The sequence below is a fragment of the Triticum aestivum genome, chromosome 3B, assembly GCF_018294505.1.
Source record: "Triticum aestivum cultivar Chinese Spring chromosome 3B, IWGSC CS RefSeq v2.1, whole genome shotgun sequence".
Lineage (NCBI taxonomy): Eukaryota > Viridiplantae > Streptophyta > Magnoliopsida > Poales > Poaceae > Triticum > Triticum aestivum.
This window is the reverse complement of record NC_057801.1, coordinates 379,073,192-379,097,204: the sequence shown is the minus strand read 5'-3', so window position 1 is coordinate 379,097,204 and position 24,013 is coordinate 379,073,192.

Sequence of the window (24,013 nt, the reverse complement as noted above, 5' to 3'; positions counted from 1 at the left end):
TGATATGGGTAGTACAAGAGTAGATCTACCATGAGATCAGAGAGGCTAAACCCTAGAAGCTAGCCTATGGTATGATTGTTGTTCGTCCTATGGACTAAGACCCTCTGGTTTATATAGGCACCGAAGAGGGTTAGGGTTACACAGAGTCAGTTACAATGGTAGGAGATCTACATATCCGTATCGCCAAGCTTGCCTTCCACGCCAAGGAAAGTCCCATCCGGACACGGGACGAAGTCTTCAATCTTGTATCTTCATAGTCCAGGAGTCCGGCCAACGGTGATAGTTCGGTTATCCGGACACCCCCTAATCCAGGACTCCCTCAGTAGCCCCCGAACCAGGCTTCAATGGTGATGAGTCCGGCGCATAGACAGTCTTTGGCATTGCAAGGCAGGTTCTTCTCCAAATCATGTGTACCTGTTGAATAGGGTCCGACTTCTTGTAAATATTGCGCTCCTCGGCTTCTACGCCCCATAATGGCTATCTTCCACATGTCGAACGAATGCGAATAGCCGGGGTATTTTTACATTTATCCCCCTAGCTGCGCAAATGAGCTGCCTATAAAAGAGACGAGGATCTAGATCCGAATCACACCATTCTCCCTCGCGAGTATTCATCAGAGCGCATCTGACAGAAATCCATTCCATCACTAACGGTCGACGCGACTCCTCCTCTCGCCCTCCCAGCCCTCAACCTGGAGATTGGGAGAGATGCTCCGTCCCGCACAGTGAGCTAGCAGCGCTCCAAACCAAGGGATTTCTTCCCCCAGCCTTCGTGGTTCCGGTTCGAGCCGGACTCGCCACCTATAAGGGCGGAAAGCAAGCAGAGAGCGTCCCCAGCCCCTCCAAAGGAGAGCGGGTATGCTTTGTCTCTTATTTGATAAGAGGGCTCGGATTTCCAATTCATCCGTTTCTCTGGGGGCTCCTAGAGTTCTACGGCCTATAGTTGCACAACCTTACGCCTGCCTCCATTTTGCATATTGCGGGCTTCGTGGCCCTTTGCGAGCTGTTTTTGGGCATCGACGCTCATTTTGCGCTATGGAAGAAGCTGTTCTGCCTTGTGCCCCGTTCTCAAGAGGGGTCAATATATCAAGTGGGCGGAGCCGAACTATGGCGCATCGCCGGGACCGGATATCTATCCGGAACCCCGAAGAAGGCGTCCGAAGACTGGCCTTCGGCATGGTTTTATATAGAAGATGTCCCCCTGCCAGACCCTGTTCGGGTCGGCCTCCCTGAGTTTAGTAACGCTCCTTTGAAGAAACGCCTAAGCTGGTGTCCACGGAGCACTCAGAGGGAAAACGACAGGGACGTCATTTACCTGATGAGCCGGATAAGGTTGTTAGCTCATTCTGGACTGACCATGATCGGGGTCATGGCCACATGCATTATGCGGGGGGTGCAGCCGCTCCAGTATAGAGGCCACCCCATGTGGGATTTCAACGGGAAGGATGATGCCACCCGCTGTGGCCGTAAGGGGCCGGGACCGGTCGCCGATCTGATGAAGATCTTGTCCGCATTGTACAAGGGAGAAGAGGAGGAATTCCTCCGCATCAATCCACAGGGCGGATTTTCTATGAACAATCCTCCAAGCTGGGTAAGCGGACATTTATTTTTGCCTATCCGATCCGTATTCCCATAGTCAAGTATCCCATTTTGTGATTTTGGCGCAGGAACTGCGCCGGGCCGTAAAGGATATAAACAGCCCGCCTCCACAACCCGAGGATCCGGAACGGTTCCTCGATCCGACCTCCCAAGAGGATCCGGACATATCGGTGGAGCTGATCGACGGGTTTTCCACCAACTGAGCATCGATAATGCCTTGGTCGCCATTACGGCCAATTACCCCGGAATACTTCCCGCCTCGCAGGTAACTAAGACCGAAGTCCCAATACTTTGAAAATGACCCGTCTGTGCATGTTTTTAATCACCGTATACCAATGGTGTTTCGCAGGGGAAGTCCTTGAGGCGGAAGGCCGAGCCTGCGATGGCCGGCCAACAAGGGACAGCAAGGCCCAATAGGCCAAAAAGAAGTGCAGTCCAGATTGAAATGCCGATGCAACGGTATGGCGTGTCATCTTGCTCCCAGGTTTTAGTCTAGGGGCATACTAATGATCATGCTTTTTCAGGACGAAGAGCGCTCGCCGGACTATATCCGGAGAGGTTGCCAATCAATCCTCCGCTCGCCAGGCTCCAACGCCAGGTCCAGAGGCGGAGGCGAACACGAGGCGTGCGTCGGATGCTCCTCCGACAGAGGATGCCGACAGGTTATCTGCCACCAATTCTGAGGTGGAGAGTGCAATGAATCACAGGCGTCGCCGGACAGTTCTTCGTCACGCATGTTTTTTCCCAGAGGCATTGGATGCCTTCAATTCCAGAGATGTGCACCTCCGTGCCGCTCAAAATGGTCTAGCCAGAGCCACGGAGCAGTATGTAAAAGACATACGGGTGAGAAAATTTGACAGTTATATATGCCAGTAACCCCCGAGACTTAAAATAGTTAGAATAACTGATTTAAGGATCATTTATTGTGCACGATCTTATAGAAAAGAATACCCAACTGTCCCAGGAGCTGGAGGAGTGCAAAGTCCAAATTGAGGCCGCACTAGCCGCATCGGGGGAAGCCAAAGAGGCCCCCTCTGGTAATATATGCTTCCAAAGATAAGTGATTTGTGAAGTGCGGCATGTGTATAAGTCTGACAATAATATTGCAGATGGCGCCGGGGTAGATCTGGACAAGCAACAACTCATGCGCCAGTTAAAGGCCGGCGAGAATGTGCTTACAAGGGTGAGACAGGAGAAAAATAATCTCCAAGATGCCAACACCCAGCTGGGTGAGGAACTAAAGGATGTTCGTGCCCAGCTATCTGACTCTGTTAAGGAGAATCGGCGGCTTCGACGCGACATTTTTAGTAAGTGCTTGAACGAACTTTGAAAAATAGTTCGGCGAGGAAGTCGACTAACAGAGTTATGTCTGTAGGTATGCTCACAGGCCGTCCTGCAGAGGAAATGCCTGGTTCTACGGGTGACCTTCTTCCTGAGCTCTTGCAACGGTACGAACGAGTTCGGCAGGTGATGAAAGGCGTCGCCCAGGCCTTGTGGCCATATGTCTCCCTGCCGGAAGGCCTTGGAGAGATTGCAGAGATGCTTCAGGGAGCGCGGCAGCGCTTCCGCTTATGGAAGATATCGGCCTGCCATCAAGGCGCCAGGGAGGCCTGGGCCATGATGAAGACGCGGTACACAAAGGCTGACCCAAACCACATGGCCGAAGTCGGACCTGCGGGGCCCGATGGGAAGGAGATCCCTGTGAGCTTGGTGTATGACCAAGTAGAATTGGCCGCAAAGTATTCCCAACGGGACTGTAAACTAGACAGCCTGCTGGATGGCATTGAAGAGGAATATGCCCAGTCAAGTTGACTATGTAATTTAAGATGACATGTAAAATGCCTTCTAGCCGGATTGTAGATCGTTTGTCATAGCAGACCTTTTCACTTCAACCTCGGGACCCGATAGTCTGGAGTGTGTCCGAATACCCTCGCGGTTATATAAGAACCGGGGCATGCGTGGAGACAAGGCGTAGGGGTCATTAGTGTTGTATCAGACAAGTGCCCAACTAGTTATGCTATATTGCATGGTTAGTAAGAAACATCTTCCAGGGAGAATAGTTCCGTTAGGGGTTCCTTTCCCCAGGGGCATGCCCTAAAGTGCATGTCCGGACTGCGAAAAAAGCAGAAAAACATCTGGGGGCAGATAAATAAATAGATAAGAGGTCGTCTTTTAGTTCACCGACCGAATATTCCCTTAAGAACGCTAGCTTTCGGCTTCACCAGTCTGAGGTGCACATCCGGCTGACCCGACAGTAACAATCGCAGAGGTGCTCCCTTTACCACCTAGCCGAACAATCGGGAACGTAGGGGTAAGCACAGGAGCCAGGCAACCCAGCTTGGCCAAAACTTAAGTCATATCGATGCATATAATGGTGAATAAAAGGTACATGCGGAAGTGTGACACATGTGTTGGGCATGAAGCCCGTATAAATAAGCTTCTGTTAAAGAAGCCCCCAGGTATAATGAGCGCGGATAGCGCTTCAAGTGTGTGCGAACAATGCGCGAACAAGCTTTCAAAGGCTATAATAGAAAAGGAGAGAGAAGGAGAGAAACAGAAGACAACTAATATGTAAAATATAGACGGAGGAAGGAGACGAACTCAGAATCCGGCGCTAGGCGTAGAATCTTCGGAGACGGGCTGCATTCCATGGGTTTGGCTCGAGTCGGTTATCCGATGCATCTCACCGACGGTACGCTCCACCAGTCAGGACTTGGTCGATGATAAAGGGACCTTCCCATTTGGGCTTTAGTTTGTCCTTTTTCTTGTCCGGCAGGCGTAGAACTAACTCGCCAACGTTGTAAGTTTTGGCCCATACTTCTTTGCTTTGATATCTTCGAGCTTGCTGTTGATAGAATGCGGAACGGGCTTTTGCCACGTCACGCTCCTCCTCCAATGTGTCCAAACTGTCCTGCCGATCGAGCTCGGCTTCTCTTTCTTCGTACATGCGCATGCGAGGTGAGTCATGAATTATGTCGCAGGGCAGAACTGCCTCTGCGCCGTATACCATAAAGAATGGTGTAAATCCGGTGGTGCGATTCGGAGTGGTCCGGAGCCCCCAGAGTACAGAGTCGAGCTCCTCTACCCAGTGCATGTTAGATTCCTTGAGGGACCGCACTAGTCTGGGTTTGATGCCGCTCATGATTAGACCATTTGCTCGCTCTACTTGACCGTTAGTTTGAGGGTGATAGACTGAAGCATAGTCGAGCTTGATGCCCATGTTTTTGCACCAGAGTTTGACCTCGTCGGCCGTAAAGTTCGTGCCGTTATCAGTGATGATGCTATGGGGGACGCCGTAACGGTGTACGACCCCTGATATGAAGTCTATCACCGGTCCGGATTCGACCATCTTAACAGGTTTGGCCTCTATCCATTTGGTGAATTTATCCACCATGACCAGTAGGTATTTTTGCTTGTGGGTTCCTCCTTTAAGGTGTCCAACCATGTCAAGCCCCCAGACCGCGAAGGGCCATGTTATGGGTATAGTTTTGAGGGCGGTGGGTGGCATGTGGCTTTGATTAGCAAAGAGTTGGCAACCGACGCATCGTTGGACTAAGTCCTGAGCATCTGCCCGGGCCGTTGGCCAATAAAATCCTGTGCGGAAGGCCTTGCCTACAAGGGCCCGGGCTGCGGCGTGGTGCCCGCTGAGTCCGGCATGAATTTCAGCCAGCAGATTCCGCCCTTCATCTTCGGAGATACACCTTTGAAGGACTCCGGTTGTGCTTTTCTTGTAAAGCTCTCCCTCATGAACCTTATAGGCTTTAGATCGCCGCACTATGCAGCGGGCCTCGTTTTGGTCCTCCGGAAGTTCCTGCCTGGTTATGTAGGCTAGGAATGGTTCCGTTCACGGGGCAATGACTGCCATTATTATGTGGGCTGAAGATGTTACTTCATTGGCAGAACCACCAATTTTGTCAGAATGTTTGGTGTCGGGCAATGCGGTTGGGTCCGGGTTGTTATTTCCGGATTCCCCCTCCCATAGTATGGATGGCTTGAACATTCTCTCTAGGAAGATGTTGGGAGGAACGGCATCACGCTTTGCGCCAATGCGCGCCAATACGTCTGCTGCCTGGTTGTTATCCCGGGCTATATGGTGAAATTCGAGCCCTTCAAACCGAGCTGACATTTTTAGGACAACATTGTGATAAGCTACCATTTTCGGATCCTTGGCATCGAAGTCTCCATTTATTTGGGATATCGCGAGGTTCGAATCCCCGCACACCTCTAGGCGTTGAATGCCCATGGAGACTGCCATCCGGAGGCCGTGTAGAAGGGCCTCGTATTCGGCTACGTTGTTGGAGTCCGTATACATTATCTGGAGTACGTATTGAACCGTATCTCCGGTTGGGGACGTCAAAACGACGCCAGCCGCCAGACCAGCCAACATTTTGGAGCCGTCGAAGTGCATTATCCAGTTGGAATATGCGTCGTACTCTTTAGGGAGTTCGGCTTCAGTCCATTCGGCGACGAAGTCGGCAAAAACTTGCGACTTAATAGCTCGCCATGGCTTATAGGTTATGTCGAACGGGAGGAGCTCAATGGCCCATTTGGCAATCTGGCCCGTCGCGTCGCGGTTGTTTATAATGTCGTTAAGAGGTACTTCGGAGGCTACTGTTATCGAACACTCTTGAAAGTAGTGTCGCAGCTTCCGGGATGCCATGAACACCGCGTACGCTATCTTTTGATAATGTGGGTACCGTGACTTGCATGGATTTAGGACAGTGGACACATAGTAAACTGGTTTTTGTAGGGGAAACCCGTGTCCGTCCGTTTCTAGTTCGACAACGAGCACTGCGCTCACAACTTGATGAGTTGACGCTATATATAATAGCATTGGTTCGCCCATGTTGGGCGCGGCCAGGACCGGGTTTGTTGCCAATATGGCTTTTATTTCTTCGAGTCCGGCCGTGGCGGCATCCGTCCACTAGAAGTGTTCGGTGCTTCGGAGGAGGTGATAAAGAGGTAATGCATTTTCTCCTAAACGGGAGATAAAGCGGCTCAGAGCCGCCACACATCCCGTCAATTTTTGTATTTGTTTGAGGTCCTTTGGGATATCCAATTGTGATAGAGCTCGGATCTTGCCTGGGTTTGCTTCAATTCCTCTACCAGATACAAGCCCAAGAGCTTTTCGGCTGGTACGCCGAAAATGCATTTTTCCGGGTTAAGCTTAATGTCATATGTTCGGAGATTATCGAACGTGAGCCTCAGATCGTCTACTAGAGTTTCGTCGTGCTTGGTTTTGATGACCACATCGTCCACGTATGCCTCCACTATTTTGCCGATCTAGTTTGCCACACATGTCTGAATCATGCGCTGATATGTTGCGCCGGTGTTTTTGAGCCCAAAGGGCATTGTGTTGAAGCAGAATGGGTCGTATGGGGTGATGAATGCAGTTGCGGCCTGGTCGGGCTCTGCCATCGTAATTTGGTGGTAGCCTGAGTATGCGTCGAGGAAACACAATGAGTCGTGTCCTGCGGTAGCGTCGATAATTTGATCGATGCGGGGGAGTGGGAAGGGATCCTTTGGGAAAGCCTTGTTGAGGTCCTTAAAATCGACACATAGGCGCCAGGATTTGTCCTTCTTTGGTACCATCACCAGGTTTGCTAGCCAGTCTGGATGTTTTATATCTTTGATGAATCCGTCCTCCAATAATTTGGCTAGCCCCTCTCCCATGGCATGTCTCTTGGTTTCAGAGAAACGTCGAAGAGCCTGTTTGACTGGCTTGAATCCTTTTAGGATGTTTAGGCTGTGCTCGGCCAGCCGGCGTGGGATTCCTGGCATGTCTGAAGGGTGCCAGGCAAAAATGTCCCAATTTTCGCGTAGGAATTCTCGTAGTGTGGCATCTACATCAGGGTTTAATTGTGCCCCAATGGAGGCTGTTTTTGTAGGGTCCATTGGATGGACTTGGAATTTGACTATTTCGTCCGCTGGTTTAAAGGAGGTGGACTTGGATCTCTTATCGAGTATCACGTCGTCCCTATTCACCGTGGAGCGCAGCGCAGTGAGTTCCTCGATCGCTAGGGCTTCGGATAGTGCCTCAAGGGCTAGTGCGGTTGTCTTGTTTTCGGCGCGGAGTGCTATGTCCGGGTCACTAGCGAGAGTGATGATTCCATTGGGCCCGGGCATTTTGAGCTTCATGTACCCGTAATGGGGTATAGCTTGAAAAATTGTGAATGCTTCTCGCCCTAATAGAGCATGATATCCGCTGCTGAATGGGGCCACTTGGAACGTGACCTCCTCGGACCTGTAATTATCCCGTGTGCCGAACACCACATCCAGTGTGATTTTTCCTGTGTAGCATGCTTCCCGACTGGGGATTATTCCTCTAAAGGTTGTGCTGCTTCGCTCAATGCGGCTCCAGTCTATTTCCATTTTTCGGAGGGTTTCCTCGTAAATGAGGTTCAATCCGCTGCCACCGTCCATGAGTACCTTGGTAAGGCGAAAGCCGTCCACTATTGGACTGAGGACCAATGCGGCTGGTGCTCGGGCTATTCGGAATTTAGGTTCGTCACTGGCATTAAAGGTAATGGCCGTGTCACTCCATGGGTTTATTGTTGCTACTTGGTAGACTTCGGCAAGGCTGCGGAGTGTTCGTTTCCGCATATTATTTGATGTGAAAGTCTCAAAGACTGTTAATACCGTACTGGTATCCTTGGGCTGGTGCTCTGGAGTTAGAAGCTCTTCGCCACTTTTGGCCACCTGCCGTAGTATCCAACATGCTCTAAGGCTATGAGTTGGAGTGGCGCCCTCTGTACTATGAATTTTGCAGGGTCCATTGAGCCATCCTTCCAATACGGTTCCATGCCCTATAGAGGGTTTTTGCTTTTTGGTTTTTAACCCAGGTGCCTGGCGATGATGCACCCTTTTATTTCAGACTGGGATTGTATTCAGGGCCGGATTGTCCCAAAAATTGATTTCGGTTTTCTAGGCGCTTTCCATCGCACAGTACTTTCGTACTATGGACGCCAAGTCAGCGAAGCGTGTGATTTCACGACGACTTACGGCGTTGAGGATTCCCTTGTCCATGCAATTAGTGCAGAAGAATGAAATTGCGTCCTCCTCACAACAATCCTTTATCCTGTTTATGACCAGGAGGAATCTCGCCCAGTAATGGTGTACTGTTTCTGCGGGCTCTTGCCGGATTTGTGATAGATCGCTTGTGTTTGGGTGGGCGGGTGGAATTAAATTCGGAACCCCGTCCAATATAAAACTCAGGGGCCAAGAAGTTTCCGAACTTGGAAGCTTGGGTTCTTGGATGTCGTCCAATGAATCTAGCCCGCTGCCTGACTTTAGGTTCAGGCCTTGAGTGACGTCCTCCCCTCCGCGGGAATCCGGCATGGAGGGATCGGGAATCTGGACATAGCTAGTCCTTGAGATAGAAGAGTCGCCGCATTGTTCCTCTGCCACAACAATGCAGTGGGTAACCTGGGGAGAGTTAATCTCTCTCAGATCGGGTTTAAGCCCAATCTGATCGTAGTCTGTAGCGACTCCCAGGGCGGCGATGCGATCCAAGAGCTCGTTTAAGGAAGAGAGCTCCATCGGATCTAACTGCTCGGCGAGTTCCTAGTTAACGTGAAGGTTGCTTTCGATGACCCGAGAAGTCATCGTCGGTGCGGTGGCCGGACAGGCGGTCATAAGGAAACCACCTAGCCGGAGAGTTTGGCTGATAGCCAAAGCTCCTTTAGCAACAAGTGCCGTTTTTAAAGACGGGATGAGGCATCCTTCCTGATGGCGACGGCACAGAGGAACTCTCAATGAAAGCACCAATGTCGGTGTCAAAACGGGCGGATCTTGGGTAGGGGGTCCCGAATTGTGCGTCTAGGCGGATGGTAACAGGAGACAAGGGACATGATGTTTTTACCCAGGTTCGGGCCCTCTCGATGGAGGTAAAACCCTACTTCTGCTTGATTGATATTGATGATATGGGTAGTACAAGAGTAGATCTACCACGAGATCAGAGAGGCTAAACCCTATAAGCTAGCCTATGGTATGATTGTTGTTCGTCCTACGGACTAAAACCCTTCGGTTTATATAGGCATCAAAGAGGGTTAGGGTTACACAGAGTCGGTTACAATGGTAGGAGATCTACATATCCGTATCGCCAAGCTTGCCTTCCACGCCAAGGAAAGTCCCATCCGGACACGGGACGAAGTCTTCAATCTTGTATCTTCATAGTCCAGGAGTCCGGCCAATGGTGATAGCTTGGCTATCCGGACACCCCCTAATCCAGGACTCCCTCATTGACCTTCAATGATTTGAGTTATCATTGACAACCCCCCTTGTCTTCTTTCCAACACATGTTTGGTCATGTATTGGTTATACCTTGGACTACTTGTTATTCCTGCAATTGTTCTTTGAGTATTTCTTGTGATCTTCAACTCCAACCCCTACTTGGAACACCATGTCAATGCTACCTCAAAGCATGGCTGTGGTATTCCAAGTATCAACACGAACATTGGAAGCACATTGTCGAATGTTTCTTGATCTATTATCCAAACACTGTTGTATGTGTAATATCAAGATTCTTCCCTCACCCCCTTTATCTAAATGCTTTTGAACTTGCTGTCTTGTCATGGATATCATACTCTGCTTGTCCTTGGGAAGGATATACTCCTGATAATTGTGTTTAAACACACTTTCCTTTCCAATGTTCTGATTAATATAATGATCACCTTTTCTTTCCATTGTTTTGTTTAACCTTTCTTGTGGTTTGTGAGATCTAAGCAGCAATAGTTCCCTACTTATGGAAACACCTCGGTGTACAACTCTGTCAGTAAGACCCTGCTACTATTGTTGATGATGTTCCGAACCACCAACGGACGAGAACTTTGCCTATTGGTCCGCCTCGTCTTACGAGCAGGAAAATAGTTCTCTTCGTCCCTCGCCCTTGGTACCAACGTTGTTGGCAACATAACTGACAGTCTATCATCTGACATGCCTCGCTATGGCCCCCCTTTCTACTTTTAACCCACATGGTGGGCCCATAACCCACAGGTCCTAGGATCAGAACCTTACTCTCCTGTATATCTTTGATTCCAAAATATTCTTGCATTTGGCTTCGTATCATGTCACGAGCCACCTTTTGAGAGATGATCTATTCCAATGCTCTGAACCCTTTGTCACACTCTGTTCAGGTATCAATCATTTGTCCATTTGCTTGAAACTTCCTATTGTACCTTCATACTTTGCTCTCGATGTTTTATTAAGTTTCAACTCAAGAGATACTTCTGCCTCATTCCCTGAATTGTTCACCAGATAATTAACCCTATAAGGGTCAGTTCTCTTGAAGTTACTCTTTACATCCCCACTTAAATCTCGGGACGAGATTTCTTGTAGTGGAGGAGATTTGTAACACCCCCAGTGTCATGCTACAATAATCCCCAGTTAATGGTGCCATGTCATCATGTTACTGTTGCTAATATTCACTTGTTCCAAATCATGGTTCAAATTCAAATCCAATGTAAAGTCAAAAATTCATATTTGTCAGAGATGAAATCTAAAATGTTCATCTTGTGCCAAATAATCCCGTAACTAATATTGGTAGTGAAACAACATTTTTACAAAGTGTTTGAGTGCACTAAACTATCTAAAATAGTGCTTATAACATTTGTTTAAATGCTTTTTAAATAGTAAACAAATATAAACCTATTTTATTAAAGGGCCAAGTCATTTGTGGTAGTTAAATTAATAATACTAATTTAGGGGCTAGTGTTGTATTTTACAAAAATAATAAAATAAAACAAATAGGGAAAATACAAACTTAAAAAAAAAGCACACAACCACCTGCCGCTGGACATAGGCCACCCAACCGAACCCCTCCCTTTGTCGTCTACCCCGCTACAGGAAGACGACCCGAGCCGAGTCCCAGCCGGATTGCCTCGCCGGCGAACTCCCCCCGATGGATAAGATCGCCACGGCCCTCGCCTCCTCGATCCCCTCTCCCACTCGGCCCCCACTCGTTTTCTCTCTCACCCCTCATCTAACCACCGCTCCCCTCCTCCAGATCCGCCCGCTGCTGACCATGCTACTGCGATGGCCGTCATCGCCTCTGCTCGTCCGCGTGGACACCATCCTCGAGTCGCCTCCGCAGCGTGTCCAGGAGGTTTTCTATCGTTCGCCTCATCGTCTTCACCCACTGGATCCAGCAGGGAGCCACCACAACATCGACATCGACCTCGTCTTCATCTTCGGCCTCCGGAGCTCCGCCGCGTCAATCCACTGCACTGCCGCTCCTAAGCTTTCGCCGGGCCGCTGTGTGCCTTCGCGGTGAGCTCATCATCCGATTCCCCTCTTTCTTCCTTCGTTTTAGTCATCGTAGGCCGTCGTTCCACCGCCATGGCCAGAGCTCGCGGATGCCATACACGCCCAGCCGCCGTTTGCTGCGCCCTGGGCCACGCATGCACGCGTGCCCGTTCTCCACGCCCGCGCCCTCTGAATCCCATCGCTGCTTTCCCCGCCAGCCCCCTGCCGCGATCCTTGCCCGTTGCTGCCGTTGCTCTATTGTTCGCTCGCTGCTGCTCTTGCATACTGCTGCTTCTCTGCCTACTGTGCTGCTGCGTGTTGCTCTAATGCTGTCACAGGTACATGTCCGTGGGAGAATCTCTTGGTTCTCATAGTCTGCATTCATTTGCAGAATTCTTACGGCATCACATTGAATCTCTTGAAGCCAGTTCTTTTCTGACCAGCAGACGGAAGCCTTTCACCGTATTGAAGCAAATCAGCCTGAACATTATAGTTTCTAAGAAGTCTGCACGAAAAGGAGGTAGGAAACACCGTGGCAACATCACACTAGACTTGCTTGCAGATCTTTATGAACTCTACAAGTCTGACCCAGAAGATAGCTACACCCAGCGCAAGAACCGGATCCAAAGATATTGGGCCGAGCAGTGGTTCAAGTACAAGTCTGTAACACCTGCATATGCTGAGAAGAATGCCATCAAGCACCCATGGGGTGATTGTCTGTACCGAAACTTGGTACCGAAGACTAAGACTAAAGCTATTGAACAGAAGTTCTATCCTTGTATGGTCAGAGGACCATAGCCTGAGAATGCCGACCCATCATCTCTCCTATGGTGTCATGAAGACAATCTCTTCAAGCGCAACTTTCAGTTTGCAAAAGATTCAACTGTTAAGGACCGGAAGGAGTTTGGCCTCAACTTCAACCCTGGCCCCTTTGCTCCAAGGTCAGATGGAACTCGTGAAGCCAATGAGAACAGGATTGGCCCCTTCGGCAACTTTGATGGGTTTATGTCCCATATTGCTGCCCAGAGAGCTGCTGTGGAGCAATCTGCGGAAGAAGCAGACTCTGATGATGCTCCATCACCACGAAAGCAGAAGAAGAAGGCAAAATCTTCAAAGCCATCTGCCTCTGCTGCTCAAAAATCCTCAACCAAGAAGCCACTGAAAACTGCAGCTACTGAATCCAGTGTGCAGCCTAAAGATTTGACTCATGTGTCCAAGAGGACCAAGAAGCCATTGCCCAAGAAAGTTGCAGGGCAACCCCTCACTCCTGCTGCTGTTCTGCACAATGACGAAGACACCATTGATCTATCAATCGATGAAGATCTTAGTGATGAAGCTCTAGAGATGCTGATCAAGAGCAAGCAAGAGGCGGAGATCTTCAGTGATTTGCCCCTCTTTGATGTTGGCATCTTGAATAACTTTATTGTTGAGTGGTTCGATGACCAGAGCATCAGCATTGACAGTCTGCAGCTGTCAGTGGGCATCAACGTCACATTCCATGAAGCCATTGATAATGAGCTGGCCCTGGCTTAGAGAATTGTCGAGCTCAAAAATAAAATTGATTATGAGAAGGCGCATTTCAAGAAGAATATGCACAAGCTCAGTGTGGCAGATGTGCATATTTTGAAGAAGCTGTTGCATGACCTCAAAACTGAATTTCACAAGAAGCGTGAAGAAGCTAAAGGCTCTCAAGAACGCATGAAGTCTTATGCTCAGAAATGTGTGCAAGCACACAATGAAGCTGAAAAGAGGAAAGCTCTTGGGCGTCCTGGCATTGATCCCAGAATGGCTGCTAAGAAGAATAAGAAGCCTGCTGAAGCTAATCCTGATGCTACAAGGAAGGTACAACCCAACATTGTCTTCCTTGCCAGCATGACTGGATCGAAGCCAAAGGTCCCCTCTGTTGCTTCTGAGCTTAAGAAGACTAGGCAAGCCGAAGCCGAAGCCAGGAAGAGGAAGCACAAGGATATATCTGATGAAGCTCCCTCCAAGAAAAAGTTGAAGACAAAGGGCTCTAAGTCTTCAAGGAAAGAGTGTGCTGCTGCCCCAGAGCCCCTCGTTGTTGAACCCATTTCTGTTGCATACCCTGCCTCTGCTAATCATGAGCGTCGTCTCATCGTTCATGATCCTGCTCCCACAGTGGCACCAGAATCTGAAGAAGTTCCAGCTGTTGACCCCAACACAGCTAAAGACATTGGTATTGAAGACAATGTACTTGATGATGAAGTCCTTCCTCAGCTCGAGACCCAGTTGGTATCATCGCCTGCTCCTATGAGCAGTGAATACATTAGCATTGGTCGTCCATTAACACCAATTGAAAAAGATGACTCATGGGCTGAGCGGCAACAAGACGACACCCCAGTTCAAGATGAGACACCTCGTACTCCACTTGCTCAAGTCACCTCTTCGGTGCTTGATGATGACAATTACATGGAGACCACTTCATCTCCAAAGGCGTCGCCAGCATTTCACAGGCTTCGCAAAGGTCTGAGGCCATCTATCTCCATGTCCACCATTCTAGAAGAAGATTCACAACAATCTAGCTGAATGGCATGTCAAGTGTTCCTTGAAGAGAATCCTTCTGCGACTGTTCAAGCGTCTGAAGCTAAAGCTACTAAAGACATTCCGGCTGCATCAGCCGAAGAAGAGCGAAGCGAAGATGAAAGAGAAGCCACATCCCCTGTTACTCATCAAGTAATTCTTGAAGAGAATGTGATCGTGCCTGACCCTCCGGTCATTGACCAGATGGAGGTTGAAAACAATGAGGCTGCCACCAACAATGCTGCTGAAGCCAATAACCCTGTCATGGCTAAAGATAATGTGGAGCCTGAAGCAAATGTAAACGCTGAAGCCACTATGACGCCAATCACCACTGATGGCGATGTTCCTCCACCGCGGCCTCGCACCATGGAAAGGGCCTTCAATCGTGAAGATCAGCTTGTCACTGTCCGTTGGCCTATTATGATTCCTCCTACTGCTCCAGGACCCCAATACGATTATAATGTGGAGCAAAGGCCTCAAGTTCAGAAGCCAAAGCCAAGTCTGCCAAGGCTTCAAGTGCTGTCACTACACATGGCTCATTCAGCGTGCTCAGCTTCAGAGACCACAACACCTTCTTTGACAGTGCCAAGAACCCTTACAAGAAGCCAAAGATCTCCTCTGACAGATTTTGGAGCCATCAATAGTGAAGCTATTACTCTTGCATTCTGTACAATCAAGATCGGATTTTTCTGCAGAGACGTCTAGATTGTAATGCTATGGCTGGGCTGCCATGTCTGGAAGAAGCCCTTGACTACTTTAGGGATGTTGGCCTTCTGGCTTTCGTGACTGATAAAGAGCACTGGAATGAAGAGCTCCTCCTGCAGTTCTATGCCATGTTACACATTCAAGGCTACAACAGGGATCCGAAGACTTGGATCCTTGAGTGGATGACAGGTGATGTACATCACTAAGCCAAAGCTCAGGATATCATCGAGCTTACTTCCCTGCCCACTCCAGGTGAGTTATGTGAACCTGGTTGTTCGCTTCATCAGAATGAACTGCAGAGCATATTTCAGAAGCCAGAGCCGAACATGAGCCAAATGCTTAGAATGATAAAACCATTGCCCCAAGACGCTGAAGATCCAAAGGAATTCTTTGTTAAGGACCTTGAGTATCTGCCATGCACAGTGTGTCACATTCTGAGGCATACTCTCTGGCCCATCAAAGGCCATTCTTCTGAAGCCAAACTTGAAGGCGCCATGAAGACTTTGGTATTCTATATCATCAATGGCATCAGATTCAACTCCCAGGATTTCTTCATTAGACAACTTGCTGCTTCCGGGATTGATCTATTTGGTCTAAAGTTTTATGCTCCATGGGTGAAGCACTTGATTAAGCGTCATTCAACTGATGACTATCGGCCATCAGCGCGCAACCACATTGCCTTTCTGCCTGATTTTGATATGTCTGTTGAAGCCATCTACCCTGATCCTGCCAAGAAGCCCCTCCACCTTCAGAATGCTAAGTTCCAGAGCTTCACAAAGCCCATTGATGGTGTTCATGTGCCCAATGCTGCAACTCCTGCTTATCCTTTGGCTGGCAACCTGCGCCTACCACATCATGCAAATACTGAAGCCACTACAAGCACCATTTCTCAAAGGCCTCAGAAGCGTCCTTGTGTACTTAATTACCGTGAGCTTCTGGTGGCTTTACATCAAAAGCAGGACAGATATCATGACTGGCGGAAGCGTCAGATGCAAACTATCTTGGTGGATGTCAATCGCATTCGCAACTTGGCCACCAAGAACTCGTTTGTATCCCATGAAGCATGTCACCGTTCCTGGAAGAGTCTCACCTTGCTCTGCACTGAAGATGATCTTCACGCGGATGGCTTCACTGAGAATTTCAAGTTTGACTCCAGGCCTCTTAAAAATGCAAGTTGGCGTCGCACACCCTCCATTGAAGATTCTGAGTGCTTATCATCGCCTGCAACTATTGTTGCTAGAGTAGTCGATGAATAAGATGCCGCCACCTCACCTGTTCTAACCGCACTGCATCATGATGCTGCACCAATCCCGTCTACACCACCAAACTCCAACGTCGACCCTGCTGCTCCAACTTCGTCTCCACCTGGGAACATGTAGATACGCTATGTCTTCAAACCTTTTTGGTCATTACTGACAAAGGGGGAGAAGCATATGAGTTGATAGTATTCAAGAGGGTACATATGGGTGGTTTCTTATTTTTGCTAGGTTCTGACAACTGTCATTCTGAGACTGTTGGCTTTTGAGTTGCACTTAAACTTGATGGTCGTCTTCTTCTTTTGCTGCCTCTTTGTGATGCGATGATAAATTCCGCATGAAGTCATTCTGCAGACGTCCATTTTCCATTATGCATACCATTATCTTCATTATCATTTTATATGCATGATGAATTGTCTTCACACTGTGAAGATGGCCTCCGCAAAGCAAAACCTGCCATGTGCATTTGCATTCAAAAGAAAACTATTTATATGCACATCTTCAGGGGGGAGCCTCATCATATGTATGAAGACAATACTCACAATACTGAACTTTCACATACTTTTATCCCCGTTGAAAACTTCAAACAGTTTGTCATCAATCACCAAAAAGGGGGAGATTGTAAGTGCATCTAGTGCCACCCTTAGTTGGTTTTGGAGTATTGATGACAAACGTGGTTGAGGGACTAATGTGTTTGTGAGAATTGCAGGATAACACAAGTAGTGTCCCTCATTGATTTAGCTTAACTACCCGAGATGACCCCTAAAAATGTGTGAAAACATTGAAGACAATGGTGGTTCGTGAAGACATTAACGACGAAGATTATGACATTGAAACTATTCACTTGAAGACTACGGAGTGCGAAGACATAGTTGTTTCGTAGTTTCCTTTTCTTCTTTATTGAGTCATAGGAACCACCGTACTATTAAGTGGGGTCCAAGTGAACAAATTCAGAGTGACTGATGTGATGCTCAACCAAATCCTATGTCTTCGAGCGAAGACAATTAGAGCAAATCTTATCGAGAGCTGGATGAGTCAGCTTTGCTTGTAGCCCAAGCCAAGATGTCGCGTGTGTTTGAAATCTGACCATTGGACACGTGTTAGTTCCTTAGTGACCCAGGCTCATTTCGGACATATCAGGTCGGGTTGCCTCCTGGCTATAAATAGCCCAACCCCTACACCATAAATTGGTGGCCGCTCTGAGTTAGTGCATGGCTTTTGTCATTTGAGAGCAACCCACCTCCGAAGCATTTGAGAGAGAAATCCTTGTGAGGACAAAGCCCAAACACCCAGAGCCAAAGAGTGTTAGGCATCACTAAAGTCTTTCTGTCTGAGTGATCTGAAGACTTGTTACACTTGAGGACTGTGAATCTTCCATCCGGTTAGGCGTCGCATTCTGAGCATCCAAGAGTCATTGTGGATTGCCGGTGAACGAAGTCTGTGAAGGTTTGGAAGTCTACCTTGAAGAACTACCAAAGTGATTGGGCAAGGACTGGGTGTCCTTAGCTCAAGGGGAATAAGGTGAAGACACGGTCTTCTGAGTTAAATCCCAGCCTCCCTAACCAGACGTAGAGTTGTCATAGCAACTGGAACTGGTCTACCAAATTCTTGTCTTTGTCAAGCTACTGGTTCTATCCTCTACTCTCCTTACTTTATAGTTGCCTTCATGAAGTCATTGCTTTCTTGTCTGATCTGTTTAACTTCACTCTGTGAAGACTATTATCTGTTTAGCTTCATACTATATTCCTTTCTGATCCTGTCTACCTAGTTATAGTTAGTCTTCGTTCTTTCATTGTATTGTATGTTTTACTAATGCTTGCCTAGAGTAGTTTTCATTCCGCTGCTTACTATATAGGCTTTGCTTACCTGTTTGTCTCCAAAGGCATCGTGTTTTGAAGACTTTCATAAAAATCACCTATTCACCCCCCCTCTAGTCGATAACTAGCACTTTCAGTTTGTCTCAGAATCTTCGACTGACAAGGACACAGTGAAGACAATTGACACGTGTGAAATATAATTCATATGAAGATTTAGAGAGAGAGTAGGAGAGACAAGCACATATGGGGTAAGAGTCCGATCACATTCACTTAGTTCAGAAAAGGTAACTTGAAGGCATAGCTATAAGTGAATGACGTAGAGGACAGAACATTGTGAAGATAAATCAAGAAGATAAACCAATGCTGAAGACAAATCAATAATGAAGATAATGCGATGTGACGCCAAACTGAAATCTTCAAGAAAGATTAGTGGTGGTGTTACCCACCATATAGGAAGTATTAGACCCAGACATGGCGCACAATTATCATGGTGCTCCGAAGTCAAATTCCACATTAATGTCTTCACACTTAGTGTGTATGTCTTCATGTCTTGAAGACATGTGTTACTTTGTGTGTTGTGCACCTATGTCATCAACATGCATAAGCATTAGGATGTGTGTCCATTCACAGGACATTTAAGGATTCTAAGATATTTAGCTCACACCGCAGCTTGCAAAACCTTTTCTCATCCAAATGCTTCGTGAAGATATTTGTCACTTGCTCTTCACTGTTGACGTGAATGATATCAATGTCTTCCTTCAACACATGGTCTCTGAGAAAGTGATGACGGATCTGAATGTGCTTTGTCTTCGAGTGTTGAACTAGATTGTGAGCAATCTTGATGGTGCTTTCATTATCGCAGTAGAGGGGCACCATCTTCTTGTTGATGCCATAGTCCTTGAGAGTTAGCTTCATCCAGAGAAGCTGAGCGCAACAGATCCAACAGCAATATATTCAGCTTCAGTAGTAGAGTGACACACAGTTCTGCTTCTTTGAAGACCACCAGACAAGTGACCATATAAGAAAATGGTATGTGCAAGATTTAGACATACGATCAACCTTGTCACCAGCATAATCAGCATCCGAGAATCCAACTAGATCAAACTCTAATCCCTTTGGATACCATAATCCTAGCATTGGGGTGTGAGCCAAATAAAGAAGTATTTGCTTCATCGTGAGGTTATGCGACTCCTTTGGTGTCGCTTGGAATCGGGTATACATGTAAACGCTAAGCATTATATCTGGCCTAGATGCACATAAGTACAATAAAGAACCAATCATGGAGCGGTATACCTTTTGATCGAACTCTTTACCATTGTCATTGGAGACCAATTGACCTTTGGTTGGCATTGGTGTCGTGCAGCCTTTGCAATATTGCATTCCAAACTTCTTCAGGCAATCTTCGAGGTATTTTCCTTGTGAGATGAAAATGCCATTGCTTTGTTGGTGGATTTGAAGACCAAGAAATAATTTCAGCTCCCCCATCATGGACATCTGATATTGCTCTTGCATTATATGGCTGAATTCATCGTTGTATCTTTTGTAAGTGCAGCAGAAGATAATGTCATCCACATAGGTTTGGCATATAAACAGTTCTCCATCATATGTCTTCGTGAAGAGAGTGGGATCTAGAGAACCAGATTTGAAGCCTTTGCTCTTCAGGAATTCTTTGAGTGTGTCATACCAAGCTCGAGGTGCTTATTTGAGGTCATACAATGCCTTATTGAGCTTGTAGGCCATGTCAGGATGCTTGGGATCTTCAAAACCAAGTGGCTAGGCTAAATAGACCTCTTCTTCGATTTTGCCATTGAGAAAAGCACTCTTCACATCCATTTGGTACATAAGGATGTCATTGTGGTTAGCATAGGCTAGCAGTATGAAAATGGCTTCAAGTCTAGCCACAGGAGCAAAGGTTTCGTCGAAGTCAATTCCCTCTACTTGTGTGTAACCATGAGCAATGAGACCGGCTTTTTTTGGATGACTTGGCCATGTTCATGTTGTTTGTTGCCATAGATCCATTTGGTGCCAATGATATTGTGCTTGCAGGCATCAGGAGGCTTGACTAGCTCCCAGACATTATTGAGCTCAAATTGTTGACGCTCTTCTTGCATAGCTTGAATCCATTCTGGTTCCATAAAGGCTTCTTCAAATTTATTGGGTTCGTATATGGAGACGAATGCAAAGTGCCCATAGAATTTAGCTAGTTGCGTAGCTCTTGATCGAGTCAGTGGGCCAGGTGCATTGATGCTATCAATTATCTTCTCAATCTGAACTTCATCAGCCACACGAGGATGAACAGGGAGATGACTTTGCTGGTGATGGTCATTGTCTTTGTTTTCAGCATTGTCTCAGCATTGTCTTCACATTGAATAGGAGCTGTAATCACAACTTCTTCATCGCCTTGTTCCTCAGAGCGTATGATTTCACCACTACCCATTAGTTTGATAGCTTCACTTGCTGAAACTTCATCTAGCACATTTGGCAGTTGCTCTCTTTGCGAGCCATTAGTCTCATCGAACCACACAACTACAGTTTCAACCAATTTATAGTGAAAGAGGTTGAAGACTCTGTAGGTGTGCGAGTCCTTTCCGTAACCAAGCATAAAACCTTCATGTGCTTTCGGTGCAAATTTGGAAGTGTGATGTGGATCCCTTATCCAACACCTAGCACCGAAGACTTTGAAATAACTTATGTTTGGCTTCTTACTAGTGAGCAGTTCATAGGGTGTCTTCTTGAAGAATTTATGAAGATAAACTCTGTTGATGATATGGCATGAAGTATCAATGGCTTCAGGCTAGAATTTTCGCGGAGTCTTGTACTCATCAAGCATCGTTCGAGCCATATCAATAAGAGTCATGTTCTTGCACTCCACGGCGCAATTCTTCTGGGGAGTGTATGGAGGGAAGAGCTCATGAGTGATGCCCAGAGTGTCAAGATAAGTGTCGAGGCCTGTGTTCCTGATTTCATTGCCATTGTCACTCCTGATGTGCTTGATCTTGATGCCATAGTTAGTCATGGCGCGGTTGGCAAATCATCTGAAGACATCCTGCACTTCAGTCTCGTAGAGAATTATGTGAACCCAAGTATATCTAGAATAATCATCAACAACTATGAAGCCATAAAGATGTGCAGTGGTAGTAAGGGTAGAGTAGTGAGTAGGGCCAAAAAAGTCCATGTGTAGCAGCTCAAAGGGACGTGAAGTCATCATCATGTCTTCGAGGGATATTTTACCCTAGTCATCTTCCCGACTTGACAAGCACCACATAGATGGTCCTTCTTGAACTTGACGCCCTCGATGCCAATGATGTGCTTCTTCTTCACAAGAATGTGCAAGTTCCTCATGCCCGCATGTCCTAGCCTTTGATGCCAAAGCCAGCACTCTGAAGCTTTTGCTAGAAGACATACGACAAGCTCTGGTCCTGCGGAGAAATCTACCATATAAAAATCACCTCTTCGATAACCTTCGAGGACTCGAGATTTTTCAGAAGCCATTAGTACAAGACATCGATATTTTCAAAATATCATAATCATGTCAAGATCACAAAGCATTTAGACAAACATTAAGTTGTATCCAAGGGATTCAACAAGCATAACTTTATCCATGTGTTGATCCTTTGAGATAGCAACCCTACCTACACCCAATACCTTGCTTTTACCAGTGTCAGCAAATGTGGTATGGCTTTTTGTAGATGGTCGAAGAGTAGAATCCATGAGAAGACTTTGATCACCAGTCATGTGGTTAGTTCATCCACTATCCATGATCCATTCAGTAGCTTCCGGAGTGGTACCCTATAGTGCAATTAGTAGGATTGGCTTCACCAAGAGCATTGTGAAGAACAAACATGTATCGATAGAGACGTTCATCATAGGTAAGCACAGTTGAGGATATGGCATGACGATCATCAAGAAAACCATGGGCGAAATAAATGGTAAGACCATTTTGACATTTTATCTTGTGCCCAACAAGATTTTTCAGGTCCCTAGCATTGTCTTCAGAAGTCAATGATTTTCGGCTGGAGACCCGACCCTGCAAGAGAAGTTAATTCTTCTTAACCACCCATATTTGAAAGGGTGGCTCAGAAGCAATGAGTCTAAGTGCAACAGCTGAGAACATTGGCTTTGAAGCCCTAGCAAATAGTTTTGCAGGAGGTCTATAGTAATTAAAAGAATATGCAGAAAAGTTCTTTGATTTGTGAACTTAGCAGTTGCAGAAACACGCTCATATTCATGAGTCTGAGTATAATTTCCTTACAAAACATTGGAGTTAGGGTGACCATATGAGGTGCTCGGTCTGTATGAAGCCTTTGGGCCATATGAAGCCTTAGATCTGGGGTTTTTCTTCTTCCCGGGTGGTGCCATGAAGACATTCACAGGAAGCTTCTCAACACGACTTTTAGGAACCCAGATGTTCTTCATAGGTGACCCATTCTTGCAGCTAGTTCCAATAAACCTGGCAAACACTTCATCATTCTAATTTTTATACATTTTATAGTTGGAGTCAAATGACTCATCAATGACAACAGGATTAGCACAAATGAAACCAGATAAGGTGGATGGGTCCACTGAAGGGCCCTTTGCAGCAACCCATGTGGTTTTGGGGTACTGCTCAGGCTTCCAATAAGAGCCATCGACATTAATTTTCCTCTCGAAACCAACAACCTCTTTCCTAGGGTTTTGGTTCAGAATATGTTTCTTGAGGACATCACATAGAGTCTGATGCCCTTTGAGGCTTTTGTACATGCTTGTTTCAAGCAATTTCTTCAACCTAGCATTCTCATCAGAAATAGTAGTAGTATCCTCAAAAGTGGGGTTAGCTACCACATCAGCAGTTGAAGATAATGCAACTTCAGAAGCATTTGAACATTCACCAGTGGAGATAGCATTTTCACGTTCAAGGCCTTTTAAACAAGGTGGCACAAACTCTTCCTGAGCGGAACTGATCTATTGAGCGAGTAGTGAATCATTTTCTTTTTGAAGATAATGATGAGACGATCTTGGTTTCTCTAGATCTTGCTTCCTTTGAAGTTAATCATAGGAAAGCTTCTCATGAATATCTGAGTGAGTTTCAAGATGACTTTCAAGTTCCTCATACTTAACTCGAAGATATCCTCGACGAAGGACTGAGTTTGATTCATTTCCTCATCCAATAGGTCATTGTTTTGTCTAGCAGTTTTTGAATCTTTTCCACAACAGTTTGTTTCTCGGTTGCAATTTTACCAAGAGTTTTATAGCTAGGTTTGTGTAACACCCAATATGTGACTATATCCCACACATGTCGAGGCACGACTTAGGGGCATAAGCGCATACTGATCCTGTCGCAAGGATGGTTATATCTTCGCACATATCATTTACTGAACAGATGAGAATACCAGATAGAGGCTTACACTCGCCACAAGTCCATAGCAGTATAGTTCAATCATTCATACATCATCCAAATGAAGGCAGGGTCCGACTACAGACGAAACAAATGATAAAATGACATGACCATCTGTCGGTGTCAAAACTGGCGGATCTCGGGTAGGGGGTCCCGAACTGTGCGTCTAGGCGGATGGTAACAGGAGACAAGGGACACGATGTTTTTACCCAGGTTTGGGCCCTCTCGATGGAGGTAAAACCCTAATCCTGCTTGATTAATATTATGATATGGGTAGTACAAGAGTTGATCTACCACGAGATCAGAGAGGCTAAACCCTAGAAGCTAGCCTATGGTATGATTGTTGTTCGTCCTATGGACTAAAACTCTTCGGTTTATATAGACACCGGAGGGGGCTAGGGTTACACAGAGTCGGTTACAATGGGAGGAGATCTTCATATCATATCGCCAAGCTTGCCTTCCATGCCAAGGAAAGTCCTA